Source organism: Talpa europaea, assembly GCF_964194135.1.
Source record: "Talpa europaea genome assembly, chromosome: 3".
Classification (NCBI taxonomy): Eukaryota; Metazoa; Chordata; class Mammalia; order Eulipotyphla; family Talpidae; genus Talpa; species Talpa europaea.
The window spans coordinates 78,906,919-78,928,630 of record NC_140069.1 but is presented as its reverse complement, the minus strand read 5'-3'; positions in this window follow the sequence as shown (position 1 = coordinate 78,928,630).

Below are 21,712 nucleotides of genomic sequence, written 5' to 3'. Positions count from 1 at the left end.
GCACCATTAGCGTCTATATGCCCCCCTCCTCTCTCAGGCCTGTGACAATTCTCCCAGGATGCCAGGATGGAGCAGGGGTTAACCACAGCATTACTGTTCTGGCAGTGACGGCTCAGTCCTCATCTCCCAGATCTCTTCTGAGCTGAAGCCTGGGCTGTGACTCATCTATCTGCTTCTTGCCATGTCCAGGAAAGATTTGACTTTCAAGACCATGTGTGTACTTCCTTACATAGTGGTGTGGCCCCTGCAAGTTCTTGGGGTCAAGGTTAGATAAGATGATGGCTAAGCAACTGGGAAAGGTGATGCTGGTGAAGGAGGGTATTGACAACCACACAGACCCGGTCATAGAGTATGAGGTACCATCTGTTCCCATCATGCTGGTTATCAAGAATGGGGATGTGATGGATAAGAACCAGCTGGAGGCTTCCCTGAAGAAGCTGGCTGACTGACAAGCAGGAATTAGTCCCCCACCGCCCTTGCCCACCAGGACCCTTCATGGTACTGGGAAGGACCCTGAAATGTCTCTGACTCAGCCCTTCTGTACCAGCCCATCCCACCAATTCCCCTTGGTTGGTCCCAGTGAGCTAGGCTTTGGAGACCAGACCTCCAAACATGAGAGTCTCAAGTGCTTCCAACCTGGATGGCAGCGGGTTTGGGGACAACTTAACTGTGTGCTCCCTCTCGGGCCTGTGACATTTCTCCCAGAATGCCAGCATGGAGCAGGGGTCAACCACAGCATTACTGTTCTGGCAATGACAGCTCAGTTCTCCATCTCCCAGGGCTATTCTGAGCTGAACCTTGGGCCATGACTCATCTATCTGCCTCTTTCATTTTTCTTTCCTGATACTGTTTTGTAAAAAGAAAAAGAAGGAAAAGAGAAACCCAAAAAAGCAAGAGTAATATATAATTCTCTCATTTTTTTGTAGGTATGCAATAAAGAGTTTTATGTGATCCAAAATAATGACAAATGACTTTTCATTGTCATTGAGCAAAAAGACAGTTGAACTCACACTTCTACTTGATCAACAGAGAAACAATGCTAACATTTTGCTTTATTTTTCAATCTTATTTCTTAGCATATATGTATCTTGTTACAAGAAATCGGGTTGCAATATATTAAGTGTTTGCAACCTCTTCTTTTACTTAGTATTCAGTATGTCATTAAATATTATTTTAAAGACTAACAGCTACAGCATGAACTATATTATTTAAACTTTTTTTCAAAATTAGAAAGTAAACCCCTTGAAGGCAGAATGTGAATTTGTAATGCGTTTTGAATCCCAAGCATCTAGCAAAGCATCTTTCATGATAAACATTAATGATGTTTACTCCAAGGAGAGCCTCTGATTGAATTAATTACATGGTTAGGCTTTGCTATCTCTACTGAAAGAAAGAATCTGAAGATTGTCGAACCCTTATAAATGATCCAAGTAAATTTAAGACAATGTCCATGAATTCCTGGTGTTTGAGGGCAATAAAAAAATTCAGGGGTAAAAAGTTATATATTTAGTGACAATACTGGATGTCACTGATTTCTCAATTTTGTAATTCCAAGCCCAAATAAAAACACAGAACTCTTGTCTCAGCTGCTTTCATGCTGGATTAGAAACAAAGACAGGAATTAACAGTTGGGAGAATTAGATGGAAAGATTGATCAGGGTCAGATTATGTAGCCTTCTAGATTCTTTACCTCATAGCCAGTGGAACCACTGGAACATACCTAAGTAGGGAGTGACTGATCAGATTGACATTTTGGAAAGAAAATTCTTTTTGCATTGAGGAAGATGGATAGATGGGAGGCACAAGGGTAGGAGAAACTAGCATCAGAAAAACAACTTAGGAAGAAGAAAAGATAAAGTGGGCATTGATTAAGGACAGAAGACAATAGAGGGTTTATAAGACCACTGGATTTTAGGGTAATATTTATTTAGAAGGGTTCCCAATGTGTGGTTAAGAGACAGGGCAAGTCATGGAAAATGGTGAGCTTTCTAGCTTAGGCAACTCCATAAATGATGGTTTAACTGATAGAAAAGATAATACAGACTCTTCCATTGAAGGTAGTTCTCACTGTCTCACTTATATTTGTTTCTGTACCACCTAACAGATATCAGTGAATAAATGAATAAATCTATCACTGAATTTGACCTCATTCTAAGTTCAATAACAAGATGATATCTCTAAGGTAGGATTTCAATTTTGCTTTATGATAGAAGTAGTGGATTTCACACAACTGACTCTCAATAATAAGATGACAATCTAAAATCTAGTCCATTTGTTGAAAATAATAATATGCATTAAAAAAAAAAAACCTATCATCTGGGCCTCCCTATTGGTGCAAGGGGCTAAGTCTCAGCACTATGAAGCTATAGGCAGCTACTGCAGCATGAGTTCGATCCTTGGCCAGGGAGATAACACACAGTGGTGCAGCAGACCTCTGTCTTGCACGCTGCTCCCCTCAGCAGTGTATCTCAGTGCCTGTTCTGCTCCCCACTCTGTCTCTGGTGAATCCTTTCACACCCCACACACCTGTGGCCTACACCTCAGTTAAATAAATAAATAAAAAATAAATCTTAAAAAAAACCTATCATCTAATTGTAAATGAAGTGGTCAGGGCCTCCCCGGTGGCACAGCGGTAGAGCGCTGGGTTGCGAAGCTGCCCGCAGCCTCTGCGGTGCCGGTTCGATCCCCGGCTGCTCCCTGGCCACCGGAGGAGGGTCCCACATGGCGCGCAGACCTCTCCTGCCGCCCGCTGCTCCCCTCAGCAGTGTACTTCGGTCCTTCTGCCTGCTCTGCTCCCCGCTCTGGCTCTGGTGAATTCTCTCACCCTCCCGCGCTTCTGACTGTACCCAGTGCATGTATAAACAAAACCAACCAACAAACAAATAAATAAATAACATGCCTCTATATAAAAAAAAAGATTAAATGAAGTGGTCAAAGACTAAAATTAAGCAGTTTGGCCTAAAATCACACAGTATCAAGGATCCCATGTGTCATTATGTGTACACATTTGAAGAGACTGTAGTTTAAAGGGACATTGGCAAAGATTTTTTAAAATGTATTCTTTTTACTCAAAATAATGGAATATTATTTAACTATAAAAAGGATGAGATATTGTCGTTTGTAATAACATGGATAGAACTAGAAGAGATTAAGCTAAGCGAAGTAAGTCAGAAGGAGAAAGACAGATACTGAATGATTTCACTTATACATGGAATATAAAGAAGCAAAACAGAGGAAAAGATAAAACTAAATGAAATGAACTCTAGAAATCTGACTAAAGAACTGAGGCTGTCACAGTGCGAGGGGTAGAGTGGGGAACAAATGGGTGAGGGGCCCAGTGGACTATGGTAGAAGATTATGGGTGCTTTGGTGGTGGGTGTGGTTTGGTACAATATATCTGAAAAGGTGTGAACTTGTACCTCTGAATTATATACAGTGGTGTACACCTAGGTTAATTCTATAAAAAATAAATTTATTTATGTATTTATTTATTTTTAAGATTTATTTATTTATTTATACAAGCACTGGGTACAGTTAGAAGTGCGGGAGGGTAAGAGAATTCACCAGAGCCAGAGCGGGGAGCAGAGCAAGCAGAAGGACCGAAGTACACTGCTGAGGGGAGCAGCGGGCGGCAGGAGAGGTCTGCGCGCCATGTGGGACCCTCCGGTGGCCAGGGAGCAGCCGGGGATCAAACCGGTGCTGCAGAGGCTGTGGGCAGCTTTGCAACCCGGCGCTTAACCGCTGCGCCACCAGGGAGGCCCTAAAAAATAAATTTAATAAGTGCCCTCTTGGGGCATTTATTATAGAATACCACTAGGGATAGCAGACATGGAGGTAAAGTCTGCTTCAATTGGAAAATGACTTAAAAAAGAGTTCTGGAGATGGTTGCACAATATTGTGCACTGAACTGTACACTTAAAAATGGTTAGGAAGGTAAATTTTATGCTATGGATATTTTATCAAGGCAAAAAAAAAGGATTAAAAAACAGAATTCAAAAATAAGTTTTTCATACAAGTTGTTTGGTTATAATAAAATCACTTACAATTAACTTCCCTTTTAATTTTATTATTCTTCATCAGAAAAAGCTGAATACAAGCAAAATGAACTTATTTTTATTAAATCAATTTTCCCTAAAGGGGAATGATTTAATTGTATCATTCCTCTTAAAAAGTGACTTCCTACATCGACAGTACCAATGTGTCTAACATTTTTACTCTTTATGAACTCTTCTAAGTATTTTAATATTAGAAAACCTGCGAGTCTGCAATGCACATTATCTATTATCCATATACAAGCATGAGTATGCATACACACACTCTCATTTAGTTTTCCAGTTATCAGAACTAGAGTAACTGCTGACATACTTAACGGAATCATCAATAATACTGAAACAACAAAATATTTAAATGCAACCTTTTTCTCTATATGTAAATCAATACACAAGCATATTTTACAAAGGTCCCAAATTCAGCATTTGGGGGAGAAATATGCTAGGAGAGGTGTTATTATTTTAGGCCTGTTACAAAGTTGGAATTCCAGTCCTCTTCATGGCTGTGAACACACAGGGAACAACTTATCATAGCATCACTATTTGACCTCTAAGGAACAGCTCATGTCATCACAGAGCAAAAGTGCTGGTGAAACATTTATCTAGATGAAAGACCTCAAGCAGTTAACCTGCTCAGCAGAGGCAATGCAACCAGGCAATAGGATAATGACCTCTATCCAAATGTGGAAGGTACATCAATTTAATACCCTGACAGCTTGACAAAAGATGATGGCAGCTCAGCAGGAAAACATTAGGCACGATAATGCAGGGTACTGTATGTGCAAAGAATGAATTATACAGCACAATGCTATTTGGGCCGAGTAGGGATTTTTTTTTTAACCAACTTTATATTTAGGAGGTAGTTGTGCCTGAAGCCTCCTTCCATTCTTTTCTACCTGAAGAATATCCTGATAAAAATAAAAAGGCAGTGTGGATTAAATTGATAGCTAAAATACAAATTGTGTTTCCTACCTAATTTCTGGCAGGCTTGTTACCTTTCAGACTAGAAAAATGTGGCCATTGGTAAACCGGCTTAATCCATTTGAAATAGACAGGTAGCTCAAACAATATGGACATGACCAGGCTTACGGTGTGTGTTAATTTGTTTTATTTTTAAAGGGAGAAGGTGCTTGACACACACGTTGGGGTACTTCAAATCATGAGCTGTAAAATTTCCCCATGCAAATTCATTTAAAAATTAAAAAATCATTTAATTTTAGAGTAGTAGCATGATCTTGCTTGCATGTTTATTCAAGGACCTTTACTCTGTGACAGGGTTTCAGCCTGTGAGGTTTTCTCTACACATGGCAGGCAGCTGTCAGAACCAGTGTGAGGGGTGAAAGGGCAGCCCGGCTGCTCTGTTAAATCACGGGGTTCCATCAACATCTCAGAATTCCTGCCGAGTGGGAGCTGGGAGACCACAGATTAGAGTACACTGGAGTGTGTATATTAGGTCACTCAGTGTCTATCAAAGCGATATCACGCCGGTGAGCTGTACAATAGATTTTACTGTGTTCTGTTCAAAGAAAATGTAAGGAAAGTGGACATGTGTGTAGCAGACCACAGCTGAACACTGAATTCTTCTTGTCTTTAAATGGATGGATTTATTATCTACAAGATGCACGAAGAATAGGGAGCAATCAATAGCTTTGGAAAATCATGCAAAGCTGGTGGTTTTATTCAGCTCTTGGAAATGACTGTTTAGCAGATGTGTGATGAAGCAAATGGAATCCATGGCCCCGCGCAGCCAAGGAGCTATAATTGAGACTCAGCACAATCGAGAGCTGGATTATGGCTGTGGCCCTGGACAATGAACTCATTTTACAACCTTCGATGGTCACTTCACCTCAGCCTCACAAAGCTCCAGTGTCCTCATTTGCAACTTGGAAATAACAATATTTCTTCTTCTCTATCCTCCACCCCAAACGGGTAAATAAAAAATGAATTCCTAAATGAGAAAGGAGTTTTAGAATATTGAAATGAATGCATGTGATATTTAAGAAATGTTTAAGTAATGAAATGTAAATGTATTAGTGGATATTTAGTCTACATATAAAAACAGAAAAGATCTACTACTTCAATTCTCATTGTCTAGTTTCTTTTTAACAGACATTCCTTTAAGAGAAGAATGCCTTTAACAGTGAAGCCTTCAAGGAATCATGCAGTCTTTGGCACGATAATGGCTACAAGGTAAATAGCATCATGCCTGACAAATAAACATTTAAAAAGCTTAAAAGATTTGTTTCATTTTTTATTTTTCCATAAAATGACCACCAAAAATTTTAATTATAACCTGTCCAACAGGTTCCTTTACTGAGAGAAGCATACACCTGAGTTTATATTATTCATAATTGCAAACACTGAGAAAATGCTTACCATGGACACGGCATTGCTTCGCTACTTTACAAAAGTTAATTTAATTCACACAGTAGTGGTCCCGATTATCAACCTTTAGTCGAGCTCGCCATATTAAAGAAAAATACCAGGCTCTGCATTATGATCTCCTTTTGGGTTAAATACACGTTTTATAAAGTGTGAACAAGGCAGCTACCTTCTACTTCATTTCATACTCTATAAGGAAGACACTATTTTCCCCAAGTTATGTGCTGAGAAGTTAAGTCATCTGCACAGCAATCAAGTGACAGACCCAGCAGTACTCACACCCAGCAGGACCACACTGTAGTGCTTCTCTTTTGCACCAGAAGGTCCCAAAGACCCTGTCACCTGGGCGCAATGCTTGGTGTCCATTTGATGGGCATCCATTTGGTTTCTAAAGTTGAGGCACGATACAAGGTTCACATTGGAGCCATGACCCCAGCTGCATTTTAATAATCAGCTGGGAAGTTAGTTGCTTTAGCTTGAATGTAGTAAAGGCCACTATATCAAAAAAGCACTTCCTAGAGGAGAGGGCAGGGAAGATTCCTTAAAGCCTGTGTCTACATCCATCCAGGTGAACTGTACCTTGAAATGTACTTTTTACACTCTGCCCTCTGCATGCAGAAAGGATACTATATAATAAGGTAAATGTAGGGAACTTTGTCTTTTTTTTAATTAGAAATATTTTTATCATTATTTGGAAATAAGCCCTTGAAGAAACTCTTTAAAAGACACTAAAGAAATTCTTAGATTGAATTTCATTTTGCCTTTTACTTGGTGACAAAAGAGAGTAAAGAACAAACAGGCACATTCAGGGCTGCATATAAAAGCTTTGTAGCTCTCCCTGCAATAAATTCAGAGATTGTCTTAGTATCCAGTGACCTTTTAGGGAGAATTTAAAATCAAAAATCAAAAGACACAGTACACTTTGTTTTTTTTTTTTAAAGATTTATTTATTTATACAAGAACTGGGGTACAGGTCAGAGGTGTGGAGGGTGAGAGAATTCACCAGAGACAGAGCGGGGAGCAGAACAGGCAGACGGACCAAAGACACTGCTGAGGGGAGCAGCGAGAGAGGCAGGAGAGGTCTGCTGCACCATGTGGGTATATCCCTGGCAGGCCGGGAATCGAACCCGTGCTGCAGAGGCTGAGGACAGCTTCACAGCGCGGCGTTCAACCCACCGGGGAAGCCCAGACACAGTATACTTTGTCTATGCCAAAGACCCAATTATAATTCTGTCTCATCTTTCATGGTCACTTCTTAAAATTCAGTTTAGGTGAGTAAGAATTGAAAAATATTCCTCTTTTCTGGATAATATTCTCAAGTGTACTGACAATCTGGGTGTTTGCTTTCCAGCCTTGGTGGAAGGGTGCCCTCAGTGGTGACGAGTTCTTTAATGAGCTTCAGCAGCAGGTCCAGGGGTACAGGGAGGCTCAGCTCTCTACATTTTATAATGATCAATTCAGATGCAGATTAAGCTTTGTTGTAGGGACAGGTCAGAGAAACCAGTGTACTGAGCATACTATAAATAATAAAAACTAAGTCAAGATGTATTTACAAACATACTCACCCACACTTACAGACCTTTAAGTACAAGAGAAAATACGAATCACTTGGGATGATAAAACCAGTCCCAGCGCTATCAACTTCTAGGCTGGATCAGCATCTTATCCAAAAATATAAGGTTCTGTAATTTGACCCTATGATGGGTTAGATTCATTTTCTAATCCTGTGAAATGTGAACAATCCTTTAGCCTTTTACAAAACAATTTCATTTCATAGATTTGTCATCAGTAGCGCAGCTAGAGACTGCTGCACTGCTTTGAAAAAGTTAATTAAGAGGCACTTCAAGTTTTAGTCTCTTTGCAAGGCCATCCTATTTATTTATAAATTTTATTAATTCTGAAGCCAGTTGCTCCTCAATGGTGTATTTATGTTCAACTAGGTCAAGTCCACTGGGATGATATTTGGTCTTTCACAGCAGACACACAGAGCCTGTACAGGCAGCAGGCTCAAGCTACCAAACACACTTCCTTGCCTAATATTTGACTACATGAATTTGTTAAACTTTTGTGAACAAAATCTCTATAAAGAGATCCAAATATGCATTTCACGAGTCTCTCTAGATGAGATCTTCAACACATAAGGCTGTCAGTAACATGTTGCCTCATTATTAGGGAGACAGGCCATTTGGCAAGCAGTCCATTGTGATGGTTTGTGGGATCTGGTCTAGTTAACTGGGAAGGGCACCCACAAATACAAGTAGGGGAAAACACGGAAAAAATTCTTTTCACTTTACATTAGCTTGCTCAAAAAGAATGCAGGCACTGAGCAAACCGACAAACCACAAATTTACAGGGATGCTGCAATAGAATAAAACGCAGTACAATGTTTTCCAATAACACCATGATTGTCTAGCTTCAATAATTTTGATGTTGTAGAGAGAACTTTAAAAATGAAAGCAAAGCAGAGGCATTTGGCATTTAACATGTTTAAATGCAACAGCACGGAGGCTGGATTCACTGGAGCCCTGCCCAGCTGATGGGTAAACACTGAAAGCATCTGCATGTCTGCTTCTTGGTCTCCCTGCTTTCTGAGTTTACTCAGTAGAATGTGATGAACACTAATCCTGTTTGTAACTGTTATTAGTCAGAACTTACTGATGACTTAGCACAGAATAAGAATTGGAAGGGATTCTGGAGAACCACAACTCTTTTTTTAATTTTTAATTATTTTTTTTTTTTTTAAGAGAAAGGGAAAGAGAGCCTCACAGAGATTAAGGGACATGCTCAAGATCCCAGCCATTTGGTAACAAGGTTAGATTCAGTTCAAAACCCATGTCTTTGGACACCTAACACAGGGCTCACTTGCTCCATCACCCTAAATGTGACGAAAGGCAGATAAATTACACCAGTTCCTTACAGTTTCTATGTCAGTACATGATTATAAGGTGGATGCTGTTGACTCTGTGAGTTCTCTGAGGTTAGAAGAAATGTACAGCAATCTAAATGTCACAGGCCTGGAAGTAATCAAAAGGAAGCTGAATGCTAGTTACTACTGTGCATAATGCTCGCAACATATCTGTGGTTGACTGCAATGTGTTATTAGAGCTTGGGTTTTTGTTGAGATTGTATGAACCAAGCCACATAGGGAACGCTGGAGAGTGATCACAAAAATACCTTTCTTTCCCTACTGTCCCTCAAGCAGCAGGGATCAAATAACTGTTTCTCAGCTGTCTGTCTTTTAAACAAAAATATCTCCTTCACTCTACATGTATCTGTGGCAAGGTGGTGTTTGCTTCCTCTTCTCTGTTCTGTTCTATATTTTAGACCCCAACCTTGGATCACCAGGGTATACTGGGACAAGAAAGGGCCTGACATGATGTTTTACAAATTTATCTTGGATTCCTTCGGCACGTCACAGTTTGTGTTCAATAAAGGCAGCAGTGTGGAACAGGCAGGCAGAGAACAGTCTGCAACTGGATATTGGGCTCGTGGAGTCACTGGCCACCAATCTTGGTACTTGAAGTGCTTTCCACTCAGAATATGGCACTTTCCATGTGGATTTTGGGCCAGCTGCTATTATGCCAGTATTGCAATAATAGTGTGTCTTATTCATCTGCAACACACTCAAGTCTTTCTACATTTGTCTAGGAATTCACAGTGTCAGATGAGACATGGAGGAGCCACTTTTAGTCTACTTCCCTTCCTAACTGCACACAAATCCCCCAACTCTTTTACCCTGAACCTGACCTGACCACTTTAGCTGGGCATATTTCTTTTCTTTTTCTAAAGATTTATTTACTTATGCATACAAGAGATGGGGTGTAGGTCAGAGGTGCGGAGGGGGGTGGCAGTGAGAGGATTCACTAGAGACAGAGTGGGGAGCAGAACAGGCAGATCTACCAAAATACACTGCTGAGGGGAGCAGTGGGCAAGACAGGAGAGGTCTGCTGTGCCATGTGGGTAGCTCCCTGGCCGGGGATCGAACTTGTGCTGCAGAGGCTGCTGATAGCTTCATAGTGCTGAGACTTAACCCCTTGTGCCACCTTGTGCCCTTGTGCCACCCCCAGGGCATGTTTCTTTACTTTGTACCAACAGTTTCATGTGTAGGCATAGGCTATAATAGTAGCTCTCATCTAAGGCTATTCCAAGGATTTAATGAACACAGGACTTATATAGGACCTAGCATACAAACTCTATATAAATATTAGTGATTATAATTATTGTCTTCCATTCCACAAAGTTAAGACTTCCTCATATTCTTAGATCTCAGCTGGCCGATATTACTTGTACATCAGTAAAGGAATGGTTTGTTAAGCTAATGAATTATGGCTCTCACTGACATAATCTTGCCTGTTATTGGACATTTAGAATGCTTCCTATGTTTTGCTATGTAGATAATGTTGTACGCAATCTGGTATTTCCAGCAATCTACTCTAACAGCTTTCCTATGAGATAGATGCTCTTAACACGGCTATTTCCTAAATGAGGCAACAAAGCCTTGGACAATATAAATACAGTATGATTGTACAACTAGTTTAAGCACTATATACAAGATGTTAGCCCATGCTCTTAGATAACAAAGCCTTAATCAATTCCCTACATATCTTATTCAAAATGACTATAATAGCAACTAGTTTGTCACCTAACGCTGCAAGTTCCATTTGCTTAACATTTTTATTTTATGGATCGTCACACTCCTCAGTCATTCAGAATGACTACAGTGCTATTTTCTCCCTGGATCCAAAGTCCTCAGTTAAAAAACCCTGAACTATTATTAGGAGAGCTTATAATGCCAAGCCACCAGCAGTTTCAAAAGCCTTTCACTGGCCTTGAAAGGTCCTGGCCATACCCCTGTACCAATTCATTCCAGATTGCCTGGACCAGACCATCAGCACAGTCGTCACAAGCAGTAATTTCAGGAGGCCAAGTAGCAACATAATTACATTCCAGCAAGAAGATTTTTACCTGCATGTACAACACATTTTATAAAATCTGTAAATTTTGGTGATCACGGGGGGAAAACCCTGTGATCATTACTAGAAACTGAATGAATTGCATATGCGCTAGTTTTAAGAACATAAAGATAAATTTGTTTTTTTTTTGTTTAGAAGATAGAAATGATAAGTGAGGAATAATTATGTAAGTTTACTAAATGCACAATTTGTATTATTGTTTGCAAACATTTCTGAGAGACCGGACTATGGAAAGCTTTGTCTATAATACACACATTCAAGCTGAGGCTATCCTCTCTAACTACATGTTTCTTCTCTAACATGATAGAAGTATAATAATAATGGCTAAAACTTATTGGTCACTTACTATGATGTTCCTGATACTGAGTGTTTTATATGTATTAACCCCAGCTAAATCTCACAACAACTCTATGAGAACAGTATGGCTATTATTAGTACTATTATTTTCTTAATTTTGTTCATGAGGAACTAGTGGTCTGGACAGGGTAAGTAACTTCTCTAGGTCACAGAGAAGTTAGTAGCAAGGCTGGGATTTGATCCTGGCAATCTGAGCCTGTGCCTTTGCTCTTGTGACTCCCCTAGGCTTGTAGGTGTCCCTATCTCTGACTCCTTTACCCTCCATCCCCACGTAGCAGGTCATAGCAACCTTCTCCTACTCATGCTTCCCCTGTGCTCCTCAACTGGTACCTTCACTCCACAAGATTGGACTCCCTGACTCCTGTCTCCTAGCCGCCCCACTTCTTCTCCAGAAGTCTTTCTGGATTTTATGAAGTTGTTCCTAGGAATGAAAGACACTACTAAAACAACAACAAATCACTTCCCTTCCACACAAGGCTTAAATGATTACTAAGAATACATGCAGAAGAAATATTTAATATCTACAAATAGAAAGTACTCATTAATATAAATATTTTTGGGGAACTCAGTGCTGAAAGAGACCATTACAACCAGTGCAATATCTTACGCCTGTGAGAGGCAATAAATAAATATTCATCTATTGACTGAATGAATGAAGCCAAGTTGTGACTATGGAATTTGAATAGAGGTTTTTGAAAGCTTAAACCAGAATGTTTTAGTTGGACTGCTTTAAGAAGATGCTCTTCGGAAACAAAGCCCATTTAGTCAGAATATATAAGTGTATGTGTTTGTGTGTGTGTGTGTCTGTGTGTGTGCATAAAATCTAAAGCTTCCACATGTTATGAGTCCTCCACTGAGGGCTTCCCAACAAGGCTGTCCATGCTAGTGCCACTTGCTGCCAAGGAAGGTAGTGACTGTTATCTTTTGTGTGCCTGTTTCATGAGTTAAAAACAACACCACCACAAAAACCAATACAAACTTCCATGATACCAAGAGAAAAGTTAAACTTTCTTAAGTATCAAGCTTGGAGAAGTCAAAATAGCTAATTTGCTTTCTTGATTTCTGTGGAGAATTTATTACTTCAGTGTTACATTAAAAATGTACTCCCATTTCATGTTGACATGTCTTTTTATTAACTTATAACAGAAATCATTGACTCCCAAATTGAAGGAAAAACTAAAACTAATATTTTATTTATTATGTTCAAGCCATGTGCTGAATGCCAGAAGAACTCAGCAGTATCTATAGCATTGTTTTAATATTCAGTTTAACTATTTATTTTGCAATCATATCATACATTTTAAATTCCATTTTAGGCTCATTTGGTTTTACTGATAAATAGAAGTTGTCTGTCTCAAACTGTTTTTGAAGCCATACAGATAAGGGTTTACTGAAAGGGTATATAGTTGAAATAATCAAGAGTTTGGTGACTTCATGACAAAGGCATGATTTTGGTATCTTCATTCCATAGCATTTTAAGGTTAGCCTATCAAAGAAATAGCTTATCAAATAGATGTTTGGTAGAATAGCTGTTAGTAGAATAAAAATAAACAGTTATTTCTCATTTTGCACTGATAGTGCAGAAAAACTTAGTGAGTTCAGCAGTAAACCTTGCATTTCAGGAACCTCCCTGGTCAGATTGTTTATTATACAACAAATGTCTTAGTTTCTAAAAGAAATGAATTCAGTTCTTCGATTTTACTTTCCACTCTGGCCACCTGCCTTTGCTACTCTCAGAGAATACCCCAGGTCCCACCACTGATTCTGCGCTAGGGCAGCTCCTGCTTGAACTGTCTTTGTCCGTCCACCCACTTCTAACCCATAATACCTATCATTCTACCAACTAACTGACACCCAAATCAAATTCCACCTCCACTATGAGTCTTCCAAGCTGGAAGCAGCATCTGTCCATTCAGAATATCAACACCAAATGTTCATTACCCCTTTGTGTCATTTCTCTTAGGACATGTCTTCCAAAATGTATGTGGAGCTCCTTACCTCCCTCCCCAACTAGAATGGAAACTCCTTAGAGACGCTGGATAAAACAATTTATCATTGCATTTTTAAAAATAAATCTGGGGCCTCCCCGGTGGCGCAGCGGTTGAGCGCTGGGCTGCGAAGCTGCCTGCAGCCTCTGCAGCAACGGTTCGATCCCCGGCCGCCGGCGAGGGTCCCACATGGCACGCAGACCTCTCCTGCCGCCCACTGCTCCCCTCAGCAGTGCATTTTGTCAGTCTGCCTGTTCTGCTCCCCACTCTGGCTCTGGTGAATTCTCTCACCCTCCCGCGCTTCTGACTGTACCCAGTGCTTGTATAAATAAATAAATCTTAAAAAAAAAATAAATCTGTAAGCTACTCTGGATCATATGATAAATGAATTTACACATAAATACACAGTGCAGTTTTGTTATGTATGTTATGCAAGAGCAATTGCATTATTGTGTAGTGACACTTTACACTCTGTAAAACCTGTTAACATCATGTATATAAATGGAGTTATAAATATATTAAACAAAGTAAATGAAATCAGGAAATAGCAAGTATGCCATATAGTAAAAGAAGTTGAAATGGACAAAGAAAATTAAAATATCTGTATATAGCACATAGTGAGCATTTGATCATTTGTAACCTAGACAAATACAATCAATAGATAAATTCTGGGTATAGGTTTTACTCATCTGATGAAGTGAATGACCCTGTATAAGTACTTAAAGGCTTCTAGTTGTTCATTTGAATTTACCCCCTTACATCATAACTCAACCTTTGTGTATATTACCCAGATGGTAACTAGGACTCTGACCTTTAAGCCTGGGTAAATCAGGCAGGGACACTGCCAATTCCTCAGTTCATGGGAGGCCATACTTCCCAAGATAATTTAAAGATCCCTGTGAATTTCAGGTGGTGTAGTATTTGTGCTATCAGGGACCTGGGCTTGGAGCTGTCCCCGCTGGCAGGGCATGCATAGCGAAATTCAGCTCACAACAGATGCCATTAGTGAAATTTGCTAAAGATTTTGGGGAAGGTAGAGCCAAGAACACATGGTCTTTTACCACCCAGATGGCTCCTTTCTCCCATTATCTTTTTTTATTCCCCCTTGTCATTCTATCTTGGATTAAGCCCAATTTTCTAGAGGAAATCATAGCACCATCACGTCCCAACCTAGATGGGTCTCAGTTGTAATGTAATCTCTAATCAATCAATGAAACTAATTCTCATCCTGTAAAATATTTTCCCTTTATACCTGTGCAGTAAACAAATAGCATAGGGTCAAAAAGATGGAAACTAGATGAAAACCAGGGACTTATCTCACTTACTGCTGTGCCCCTCCAGCTCCCTTACCATCCGTGACTTCAGTTTCAGGTGCCTTATAAACAAAAGATGGGTATATTCAGACTTCACCACCAAGCGGCATAGGTAATCTCCTGTTGTAAGCTGGTCACCCCACTTTTGGCACCATTGCCTGTCTTCTGGATTCTTCCTTATTTATACCAAACTCTTGATTTTGATGCATGATCAAGATTTGTAACCAATTTTATTTCCTTTTCTCTCTTAAGACCACCATATTCTTCAACTTGTGAACCAGTTTGACTTTGCTTGCTCCCAGCATAGCCTCTGTTCCCATCTGCCCAGACAGCAAGCTTAGGACAGCACTTTAGAAAATACAGATTTTGAATAAGTGGCCTATGAGCAATTGATAATTGGGCCTACTTTAGATTTCAGATATCATTTCCAAATTTCCTCGGGTAAATGATCTTCATGGTGCTAAGTGATTCATCTCTATAGAATGCTCTCCTTTTCTACCACTGGGACAACAGGCAGAAAGGAGAATAAGTGGAACCTCCACACAGCTTTCCATAGTGGTTGGACCAGTTTGCACTCCACCAGCAATGCAGGAGAGTTCCTTTTTCACCACATCCTCGCCAACATTTGTTGTTGCTTGTTTTTTTGATATGTGCCATTCTTACTGGTATAAAGTGGTATCTCAGTGTGGTTTTGATTTGCATTTCCCTGATAAGAGATGTTGAACACTTTTTCATATGCCTGTTGGCCATATGCATTTCCTCTTTGGAGAAATGTCTTTTAAGTTCTTCTGCCCATTTCTTGACTGGATCGTTTATTTATTTATTTATTTTAAAAATAAAGATTCATTTATTTATTTATATAAGCACTGGGTACAGTCAGAAGCGTGCGAGGGTGAGAGAATTCACCAGAGCCAAAGCGGGGAGCAGAACAGGCAGACTGATGAAATACACTGCTGAGGGGAGCAGCGGGCAGCAGGAGAGGTCTGCGTGCCTTGTGGGACCGTCGCCTGGAGGCCAGGGATAGAACCAGTGCTGCAGAGACTGCGGGCAGCTTCACAGCCCAGTGCTCAACCGCTGTGCCACCAGGGGAGGCCCTGTTTATTTTGTTTTTGTTGAGTAGTGTGAGTTCTTTATCTTTGTGATCAGTGCCTTATCAGTTGACTGGAGTGCAAAGATTTTTTCCCAACCAGTGGGGTGTCTCTCTGTTTCAGTTAATGTCTCTTTTGCTGTGCAGAAGCTTCTCAGTTTGATATAATCCCAGGTGTTTATCTTTTCCTTGACTTTCTTTGCTTTGGGTGATGAGTCTTTAAAGATGTTTTTGCGATATATGTTTTGTAGTGAGAAGGAATTATGCTCAGTGAAATAAGCCAGAAGGAAAAAGAAAAATATCGGATGGTTTCATTTGTAGCAGGAATATAGGGGAACCGAATAAGACATCAGTGTAAAAAAATAATAAGAGTACAAAACACAACAAAGCAAAAACGGACAATTATAAATCAGAGACATCCTGCAGGGGAGGAGAAGGGAGAGGGAACAGAGGGAGGGAGGGAGGGAGGAGCACAGGGGACTGAGGTGATGGTGCACGGGTGCATTGGTGAAGGTAACTCTATGGGGATATTGTTTAAAAATGATCGATGAATGGTCTCACTCATAGCAGGAATTTAGAAAACCCAAATAAGAGACCAGGAAAAAAACTAATCAATACAAGGTAAAAATCAAAATCAACAAGCAACTATAAACCAGAGACACACAACGGGCGGGGGCGGGGGGATGTGTGGGGAAAGGAAGGACTAGAGTCAAAATAAGGGGGAGGGGGTGCAATTGTATGGGGAATATAACCAAAATGAAAATGCATACATTGTGCAAAGATGAAAAAAGATGTAAGAATTATATAAAATAAAATATTTAAATAAAAAAGAATAGAAATGTAATAAAATAAACCAACAAAAATAAAAATGATCGATGACGTAAAAAATAAAAAAAGGCAGACCGGGCGTGCAGGGGAGCGCGTCCCCGCATCGCCATTTTGCAGCAGGGACCTTTCTTGCTGGAGACTGTGTGAACCCAGCAGAAGGCTCACCGAGGAGACAGAGGTTAAGCTGGGAGGCTTGCCCACGCCGGGCACCTTCTAGCCTGCAGTTCCAGCCCAGAGGAGAGCAGCACCCACCGCTGGGGCAGACCAGGCGTGCAGGGGAGCGCATCCCCTGCACCAGCATTTTGCAGCAGGGACCTTTCTTGCTGGAGACTGTGTGAACCCAGCAGAAGGCTCACCGAGGACACAGAGCAGGGACCTGTCTTTGCTGGAGACTTGTGAACCCAGCAGAAGTTCCCCAGAGGAGCCAGTGGTGAGCTGGGAAGGTCGCCCAAGATGCCGGCCAGTACCAGCAACACAGTGTCACAAGGAATACGGCAAATTAGAAAACAGGCAGTAGGGAGTAGAAAAACCACATGCAACCCAGCAACTCCTCAGCAAAATAGCACACCACAAAAAGAAAACCATCTACCAGATTGCAACGACAGTAACTTGGAAGAACTTCTGAGCCTTCCAGATAGAGAATTTAAAATTGCTGTGATTAAAAAACTGACAGAAGTCACAAAGGAAAACAATGATAAGGGGAAAATAATTAATGACCAGAAGAATGAAATTGAGTCCCTAAAGAGGGAAGTAAAAGAAATGCAGGAGATCAAAGAATTAATGGAGACGCTAAAGAACTCTGGGAAAAGCAATGAAAGCAGAATAGATGAAATGGAAGAACGAATAAGTACTCTTGAAGACACAGAAATAAAAAGAACTAAAACAGAAAAGGAAGGAGAAGTACGAAGGAAAAAGACCGAAAAAAGACTTCGGGAACTATCTGACTCCATGAGGAAAGGAAATATAAGAGTTATAGGAATCCCAGAAGGAGAGGAGAGAGATGTAGGAACAGAGAAAATATTCATGGATATAACTGAAGAGAACTTCCCAAACGTGAAGAAGGATCTGAAAATTGATTACAAGAAGCAAGAAGAACACCAAACTTCCATGACGAAAGGAAAAATACAGCAAGACACATAATAGTAAAGCTCCCAAGAATCCAAGACAAGGAAAAAATAATGAAACTAACAAGAGGGAAGAAACAGATAACATTCAAAGGGAAACCAATCAGACTGACATCAGACTTCTCTGAAGAAATACTACGGGCAAGGAGAGAGTGGAGGGACATAGTCAACAGACTCCAAGAAAACAGATGCCAACCAAGAATACTCTATCCCGCAAAGCTCTCCTTCCTCTTTGAAGAAAGAATATGGACCTTCCCAGACAAACAGAAACTCCGGAATTTTATTACGACTAAACCCCCACTCCAAAAAATACTACAAGGAGTCCTAAAGCCAAAACCTCAGAGGGACGAATAACAACAAAAGAAGGCCAAAGAAAGTTATTAAAAGAATAAATAAATAAAATCAAAGGAAAGACAAACACAATGGCAAATACAGATGCTAACATATCAATAATAACTCTAAATGTAAATGGACTAAACTCTCCAATAAAAAGACACAGAGTTGCAGCCTGGATTAAGAAACAAAACCCAACCTTTTGCTGTCTCCAGGAAACACATTTAGCTGCAAAAGATAAAAATAGACTCAAAGTTAAAGGATGGAAAACAATTCTACAAGCAAATGGACCAAAAAAGAAGGCAGGAACAGCTATACTCATATCAGATAAAACAGATTTCAAACTTAAAAAGATAAAAAGAGACCCCAGTGGTCATTACATTGTGATCAAGGGGACAATACTTCAAGAAGAAATAACACTCATTAACATACATTCACCAAACGAAGGAGCACCAAAATATATCAGACAACTATTGGCATCTCTGAAAACAGACATCAGAGAAAACACATACGTAGTGGGAGACTTCAACACACCACTATCAACAATGGATAGATCAACAAGACAAAAAATAAGTAAAGACACTAAAGCTCTAAATAAGGATCTAGAGTGCTTGGGCTTAACAGACATATATTGAACACTAAACCCCAAAAAATCTGAGTATACATTTTTCTCAAGCGCACACGGATCATTCTCTAGGATCGATCATATACTGGGGCACAAGACAAACATCAACTGATACACCAAGATTGAAATCATACCAACCATCTTTTCTGACCATGAAGGCATCAAACTAGAAATAAACCATAAAGAGAAGGCAAGGTATTCTCCTACCTCGTGGAGATTGAAACCCACACTACTGGAAGTCCACTGGACTAACGAGGAGATAAAAGAAGAAATTAAAAAATTCTTTGAATTGAATGACAAGGAGGACACCAATTTCCTAAATGTATGGGATGCAGCAAAAGCAGTAATAAGAGGAAAATATATAGCAATAGATGCTCACATCAAGAAACAACAAAGAACTCAAAGAAACAACCTAATCTCGAAACTCAAAGATCTAGAAAAAGAACAACAAAAAAACCCCAAAACCAGTAGAAGAAAAGAAATAATAAAAACCAAAGCAGAAAGAAATGAAATCGAAACTAAAAAAACAATCCAAAAGATCAATGAAACCAAGAGCTGGTTCTTCGAAAAAATAAATAAAATAGATAAACCCCTAGCCAGGCTCACAAGGGCAAAAAGGGAGAAAGCACAAATAAATAGGATAATAAATGAAAGAGGAGGAATCACAACGGACACAGCAGAAATCAAAAGAATTATTAATAACTACTATGAACAGTTATATGGAAACAAGTTCAACAATCTAGAGGAGATGGACAAATTCCTACAACTCTACAATCACCCAAAGCTAGATAAAGAAGAAATAGAACACCTAAACAGACCAATTACAATTAGCGAAATTGAAATGGTAATCAAAAACCTCCCCAAAAAACAAAAGCCCAGGACCTGATGGATTTACAAATGAATTCTACCAAACATTCAGAGACGAATTGGTACCTATCCTTCACAAACTCTTCCAAAAAATTGAGAAGGAAGGTATAATACCTAACACATTCTATGAAGCCAACATTACACTAATACCAAAACCAAACAAGGACAACACAAAAAAAGAAAACTATAGGCCAATCTCCCTAATGAACACTGATGCAAAAATTCTCAATAAAATTTTAGCTATCAGAATCCAACAGTGTATCCATAAGGTAATTCACCACGACCAAGTAGGATTCATTCCAGGGACACAAAGATGGTTTAACATCCGAAAATCAATCAACGTTATCCAACACATCAACAAAAAGAAATATAAAAACCATATGATAATATCAATAGATGCTGAGAAAGCTTTCGACAAAGTGCAACACCCATTCATGATAAAAGCCCTTGAAATTCTTGGGATACAAGGAACGTACCTCAACATCATAAAAGCCGTATATGACAAGCCAACAGCCAGTATCATTCTCAATGGTGAAAAGCTGAAAGCAATTCCATTAAGATCTGGAACAAGACAAGGATGTCCACTCTCACCACTGCTTTTCAATATAATACTGGAAGTCCTAGCCAGAGCAATAAGACAAGAGAAAGACATCCAAGGAATCCAAATAGGAAAAGAAGAAGTCAAACTATCACTCTTTGCAGATGATATGATAATATACATAGAGAACCCCAAAAACTCCACAGAAAAACTAATTCAACTCATCAATCAGTTCAGTAAAGTGGCAGGATACAAAATCAACACGCAAAAGTCAGTAGCCTTCCTATATACAAACAATAAATCTGAAGAAGAAGAAATCAAAAAAACCATCCCTTTTATTATTGAAACAAAAAAAATCAAATATTTGGGAATAAATCTAACAAAAGAGGTAAAGGACCTATACAAAGAAAACTATAAAACACTGTTAAAAGAAATAGAAGAAGACACAAAGAAATGGAAAGACATCCCCTGCTCATGGATTGGGAGAATAAACATTATTAAAATGGCCATCCTACCAAAAGCAATATACAGATTCAATGCTATTCCAATCAAAATTTCAATGTCATTCTTCAAAGAAATAGAACAATTATTGATGAAATTCATATGGAATCACAAAAAACCCCGAATAGCCAAAGCTCTCCTGAAAAAAAAAGAAGGGAATGGAGGCATCACACTCCCAGACTTCAAACTCTACTACAAAGCCATAATCATCAAAACTGCATGGTATTGGAACAAGAACAGACATACAGACCAATGGAATCGAATAGAAAATCCAGAAATAAACCCACAGATTTATGGTCAACTAATCTTTGACAAAGGAGCAAAGACTATGCATTGGAGCAAAGAAAGTTTGTTCAATAAATGGTGCTGGGAAAACTGGGTCGCTACATGCAAAAGAATGAAGCTTGACCACCACCTCACACCATATACAAAAATCAACTCAAAAATGAATTAAAGAACTAGACATGAGACCTGAAACCATAAAATACATAGAAGGAAATATAGGCGAAACACTACGTGATTTGCATATCAAAGACATCTTTACAGACACATCACCCAAAGCAGTGATAGTGAAGGCAAAGATCAACAGCTGGGACTACATCAAATTAAAGAGCTTCTGCACAGCAAAAGAGACAATAACAAAAACAAAGAGAAACCCCACCAACTGGGAGAAAATTTTTGCACACAACACTAATGATAAAGGACTGATCACAAAAATCTGCAAAGAGCTGATGAGACTCAACAACA